We start from the raw sequence: 6,592 nt of genomic DNA, 5'->3' as shown, positions 1-6,592 counted from the left end.
CAAATGTTTAAACTGAGAAAATGTATCATTTAAAGAGAAAAATTAGGTGATTTTAAATTTCATGACAACAACACATCTCAAAAAAGTTGGGACAAGGCCATGTTTACCACTGTGAGACATCCCCTTTTCTCTTTACAACAGTCTGTAAACGTCTGGGGACTGAGGAGACAAGTTGCTCAAGTTTAGGGATAGGAATGTTAACCCATTCTTGTCTAATGTAGGATTCTAGTTGCTCAACTGTCTTAGGTCTTTTTTGTCGTATCTTCCGTTTTATAATGCGCCAAATGTTTTCTATGGGTGAAAGATCTGGACTGCAGGCTGGCCAGTTCAGTACCCGGACCCTTCTTCTACGCAGCCATGATGCTGTAATTGATGCAGTATGTGGTTTGGCATTGTCATGTTGGAAAATGCAAGGTCTTCCCTGAAAGAGACGTCGTCTGGATGGGAGCATATGTTGCTCTAGAACCTGGATATACCTTTCAGCATTGATGGTGTCTTTCCAGATGTGTAAGCTGCCCATGCCACACGCACTAATGCAACCCCATACCATCAGAGATGCGGGCTTCTGAACTGAGCGCTGATAACAACTTGGGTCGTCCTTCTCCTCTTTAGTCCGAATGACACGGCGTCCCTGATTTCCATAAAGAACTTCAAATTTTGATTCGTCTGACCACAGAACAGTTTTCCACTTTGCCACAGTCCATTTTAAATGAGCCTTGGCCCAAAGAAGATGTCTGCGCTTCTGGATCGTGTTTAGATATGGCTTCTTCTTTGAACTATAGAGTTTTAGCTGGCAGCGGTGGATGGCATGGTGAATTGTGTTCACAGATAATGTTCTCTGGAAATATTCCTGAGCCCATTTTGTGATTTCCAATACAGAAGCATGCCTGTATGTGATGCAGTGCCGTCTAAGGGCCCGAAGATCACGGGCACCCAGTATGGTTTTCCGGCCTTGACCCTTACGCACAGAGATTCTTCCAGATTCTCTGAATCTTTTGATGATATTCTGCACTGTAGATGATGATATGTTCAAACTCTTTGCAATTTTACACTGTCGAACTCCTTTCTGATATTGCGCCACTATTTGTCGGCGTAGAATTAGGGGGATTGGTGATCCTCTTCCCATCTTTACTTCTGAGAGCCGCTGCCACTCCAAGATGCTCTTTTTATACCCAGTCATGCTAATGACCTATTGCCAATTGACCTAATGAGTTGCAATTTGGTCCTCCAGCTGTTCCTTTTTTGTGCCTTTAACTTTTCCAGCCTCTTATTGCCCCTGTCCCAACTTTTTTGAGATGTGTTGCTGTCATGAAATTTCAAATGAGCCGATATTTGGCATGAAATTTCAAAATGTCTCACTTTCGACATTTGATATGTTGTCTATGTTCTGTTGTGAATACAATATCAGTGTTTGAGATTTGTAAATTATTGCATTCCGTTTTTATTTACAATTTGTACTTTGTCCCAACTTTTTTGGAATCGGGGTTGTATATTGGACAGTAGGTTAATGGGCCAAAAGAACCTGTTATTTCACAGTTTGTGACCCTGCCAACAGTCAGCCAGATCAGAGGCAAGAGTATGGGCAAAATTCATGTTTTTTCTTTTTTCTTTTAAAATCTGGGAATATCGTAACCAACCAGCCTCCCCTGTTTGAAAGACTACCAGCTGCCACTGATCCACCATCATGGCGGACGCTCATGACGTAGCACATTTTGATCATGTGGTTGCATGCCATCTATACCTCTTCATGGAGTACTTAAATTAACACATTATTTTAAAAAAATTATTGTGTTGTCTGTGTGCTTTTCTGACTATATGACCTCCCCAACAGAGTTTTGCTGACTGTGTGAACCAGTATCAAGACATATTTATTGATAGAGACTTCAAAGAACCTTTGAAAAGGGCATCTGCCAAATGCCATAAATGTAAAAGCATGGTGTCCTGCGATGCACTGGTGTCATATCCTGGGTGTATTCCCACCTCACATTCAGTGTTCCCAGGATAGGCTCCGGATCCACCCTGACCGGAATAAATCAGTTAACAAAGATGAATTAAGTAATGTATCCATTCATTATCTATACTGCTTATCTGTTGAAGGTGAGCTGGAGCCAACCCCAGCTGAGAGTCAGGTTACATCGTGGAGAGCTCACCAGTCTATCATAAGGCAAATACACAGAAAGCTAGACAGCCATTCACACCTAGAGTAGCCATTTGACCTAATCTGCATATCTTTGGAGTGGAGGAGGAAACCCACACAGGTACAAGGAGAAGGTACAGAACACCACACAGAAAGGGCTGAGTAGTCGGCCGTGAGGTTCGAACCCAGACCCTGATTACTGAAAGAAAAGAAAGAAAGCACAACTTTATTCATCACACACTTGTGAAATTTCCTCTCTGCATTTAACCCATCTGAAGCAGTGAACACACACATACCCAGAGCAGTGGGCAGCCATGCTAACAGCGCCCGGGGAGCAGTCGCATACATGTCAACCCCTCACGGCTCTCACCTGTACTCCCTGGTAAAGAAATCCATAATTTCCATACCAAATCCATAGTAATATTTCATGCATAATTAACACAAAAGGGATAATATTTATTTCTCATAAATAACATACTTAAATGATATGCAACTTTTTAACATGTATACTTCAGACATTAATCATACAAAGGAGATAATTGTGCGTAACATTAGAGTTAAAGAATTTATTTTTATTCATATATTAAAGCCTATTTACAAACACAATCACATCAGGCATTTAATTTTTTTCTCATCTCTTGATTTTAAATGATCATCTCATTTATTAGTATTACGATCATCATGCATCTTTAAAACAAAGTTATATTTCAGAAATTATTCATACAAATAGAAATGTATTTATTCTATATTCATTAAAATGGACATAACATACTTCCTGTAATACTTCATCCAAAGTTTTGAAAACTGACTCCGCTGTACCAATGTTACACACTGGCATGTCCAAAATTCTGGATCGAGCCCCAACATTCACGTCAAAAATTCGGACAAGCACTGCCAGTCTCTTGTCACTCTTTTTATCATTGCTTTCATCAATCATTACAGTAAAGGGCATAGTCTTACAATGATCTGTCACTGGAGAAGTGGCCTCTGGTGCTAGACTTCGTTTTATAATCTGAGTCGCCTTGGTCCATTTACAGCTGAATTTCTTTGCTAGATCACTATCTCGAAATAGTGTAGGGACGAGTTCTGTGAAATGGTCTGCGACGGACATCGGGAGGTTGTGTTGAGCAATGAAATTGCAAAATGCCACTTCTGATTTTATGATAGTGTCAGATACAACCTTTGTTGGCTTTTGCGTGAAGAAATTAATTGACGGCTGTCTCTTTTTCTGGTTTGCATTCTTCACATGCATTTGAGATTTCATGTGTTCCCTCATGTCGTAAATTCCAGACGCAAACACTTTCACGTCTCTACAACAAATTGTGCAGTTGACATACTCAGCACCCATTTTGGAAGCGATAATTATTCCATTGAATGTTTCTGTCCATTCGGGAAGAAAGCGACCTCCAGTTTTAGATGTTTTGAGTTTTTTCTTCGGTGGTGCCGACATCTTGACCTCTTGACCTGTCTATTGTTACGCTATATGTGCTGTTATTTCCTGCTCAGTGTGCAGGAAAATCACAATTGCGCACGCTCAGACATTCGGAATGGCTTGTTGGTACTAGCGGAAGTACCGGCTGAGTAATTCTAAATGTAGGAAATGGCGGCTCCCATGCATTTTCGTATTTCATGACGATTTTTTTGATGGTAATAAATCAAAATAATTTTAAGGTGAAAATGTAGAAAAATCCATAGTTGAATACCACTATGCCCGTACCATTTTTAAAATGCCAAAATCCGTAGGGAATACGGGAAATCCGTAGGGGTTGACATGTATGCAGTCGGGAATTAGGTGCCTCGCTCAAGGAGGCCTCAGCCCAAGGCCGTCCCATATTAACCTAACCACGTGTCTTTGAACTGTGGGGGAAACCCGGAGGAAACCCATGCAGACACGGGGAGAACATGCAAACTCCACACAGAAAGGCCCTCGCCGGTTGCTGGGCTCAAACCCAGAACCTTCTTGCTGTGAGGCGACCATGCTAACCACTACACCACTGTGCCGCCCAAAAGGCGAAAGTGATAACCACTGCAACACGAAGTAATTTATTCAGATGAACGTTACAAATTAATTTGTTTTTAGCTTATTTGAACTGTGGGCGCGGCACGGTGGTGTAGTGGTTAGCGCTGTCGCCTCACAGCAAGAAGGTCCTGGGTTCGAGCCCCGGGGCCGGCGAGGGCCTTTCTGTGTAGAGTTTGCATGTTCTCCCCGTGTCCGCGTGGGTTTCCTCCGGGTGCTCCGGTTTCCCCCACAGTCCAAAGACATGCAGGTTAGGTTAACTGGTGACTCTAAATTGACCGTAGGTGTGAATGTGAGTGTGAATGGTTGTCTGTGTCTATGTGTCAGCCCTGTGATGACCTGGCGACTTGTCCAGGGTGTACCCCGCCTTTCGCCCGTAGTCAGCTGGGATAGGCTCCAGCTTGCCTGCGACCCTGTAGAACAGGATAAAGCGGCTAGAGATAATGAGATGAGATGAGATGAGATGAACTGTGGGCGGCACGGTGGTGTAGTGGTTAGCGCTGTCGCCCCACAGCAAGAAGGTTCGGGTTCGACCCCAGCGGCCGGCGAGGGCCTTTCTGTGCGGAGTTTGCATGTTCTCCCCGTGTCCGTGTGGGTTTCCTCCGGGTGCTCCGGTTTCCCCCACAGTCCAAAGACATGCAGGTTAGGTTAACTGGTGACTCTAAATTGACCGTAGGTGTGAATGTGAGTGTGAATGGTTGTCTGTGTCTATGTGTCAGCCCTGTGATGACCTGGCGACTTGTCCAGGGTGTACCCCGCCTTTCGCCCGTAGTCAGCTGGGATAGGCTCCAGCTTGCCTGCGACCCTGTAGAACAGGATAAAGCGGCTACAGATAATGAGATGAGATGAGATGAACTGTGGGCGGCACGGTGGTGTAGTGGTTAGCACAGCCGCCCCACAGCAAGAAGGTCCGGGTTCGACCCCAGCGGCCGGCGAGGGCCTTTCTGTGCGGAGTTTGCATGTTCTCCCCGTGTCCGCGTGGGTTTCCTCCGGGTGCTCCGGTTTCCCCCACAGTCCAAAGACATGCAGGTTAGGTTAACTGGTGACTCTGAATTGAGCGTAGGTGTGAATGTGAGTGTGAATGGTTGTCAGATGGTTTAAATGCAGAGAGGAAATTTCACAAGTGTGTGATGAATAAAGTCGTGCTTATTACTTTATTTCTTATGACTGGTTTCCATGTCAATCTGTTTATTTCATTGTGTAAATCTCTGAACATGCACTACTGTCCTTTTAAATCTCGCAGAAGGTAAAGTGAGCTTCCGCTTTCGTCGCGCGCTGGTTGCGTCACTTCCGGTTTGGGATAACAAGGAAGCAGAGGCTGTTTGAAACCTCAGCAGTGCTTGCTGACATGGTACGTGAACGAAAACAAGACAAAAACTGCATGTTTAAAGAAATAAAACTGAAATAGCCCCACTGTTTAGCTTCTCTCCGACTCGCTGTGCTTTCTTCAGGAGATTATTTCTCCAGACAGGAAGGCATGTTTGATACAATAAGCCCTTTGGAGAGGTGTGTGTGTGTGGCAGTGAGTGAGGTTAGCCGCTGAGCTAACTCACTGCTGGGAACACTGGGCGGCCTGCTGCCAGAGGTTTAGGGAAAGGAGAGAGAGAGAGAGAGAGAGCTGTCTGAGTTGGGAAACTCATGAGTGCTTCACGGCTGCTTTGTTAGCTTTGTTTTGCTAACTCGCTGTCTGGCAGAGAGAGTCTCCTGCAGGAGTGGTATTAAGGTGTTTAGGATGAAAGCAGGTGGACTGACTGGTCATTAATCATTTTTATTAATTATAAAAAATATTAATTTTATTTTTTTTTTCTCACAGCATGCAGTGCCTTGAGTAAAACCACTCATTCAGCCATATGCACTTCTCTGTTGTAGCAAAGTGTTAGTGTGTTAGTGTGTGTGTGTAATGTATATACACGCACTAACACGTGTGTGTGTGTGTGTATATATGAGTGATTCCACGCTTATGGGTACTGAAATGGGGACATGAACTTATTCACCTAAAACCATTTCTTTTTTTACCATCAGGTCACAAAACATGTAATCTTTAATGAATGATATGTTAAAAGATAACTTTAATTTTCCGAGATGTAATAAAAACATATTTATATGCCAAAGTCAAGCCTATGAGTTCCAAAATGATGTCTGTTCCATTACTTCTGTTACGATTGTCCATCTCGCGTCTGTTACAAATTAATTACAATCTAGCTATATACCATGTTAATCTTATTGAAAGAATGTGTATGTTTATTCTACTACACATGTTTATTAATTATATTTGCTAAAACATCACCTTCCTATGTTTCAAAAAGTAATTCTACATTGTTAAAATTGAGAATATATATGTCCACAACACTTCTGTTACGTTCTGACTTTGGCATATAAATATGTTTTTATTACATCTCAGAAAATTAAAGTTATCTTTTAACATATCATTCATTAAA

The 6,592-nt window shown here is 42.8% G+C and overlaps 1 protein-coding gene across 1 annotated transcript in view; it reads left to right on the top strand.

Annotated features, from left to right (window-relative positions):
• The first annotated feature begins 5,436 nt into the window (after nucleotides 1–5,436).
• arb2a (ARB2 cotranscriptional regulator A) overlaps nucleotides 5,437–6,592 on the top strand; it is a 310,752-nt gene continuing 309,596 nt past the window's right edge. Inside the window, exon 1 of the mRNA XM_060906938.1 lies at nucleotides 5,437–5,505. The gene's annotated coding sequence lies outside the window, so the exon portion shown is untranslated. The remainder of the gene's footprint in view (nucleotides 5,506–6,592) is intronic.

Source organism: Neoarius graeffei, chromosome 24, assembly GCF_027579695.1.
Source record: "Neoarius graeffei isolate fNeoGra1 chromosome 24, fNeoGra1.pri, whole genome shotgun sequence".
NCBI classification, from domain to species: Eukaryota; Metazoa; Chordata; class Actinopteri; order Siluriformes; family Ariidae; genus Neoarius; species Neoarius graeffei.
Note: the sequence above shows the minus strand (reverse complement) of the source record. Positions and strands in the feature narration are given on the sequence as shown.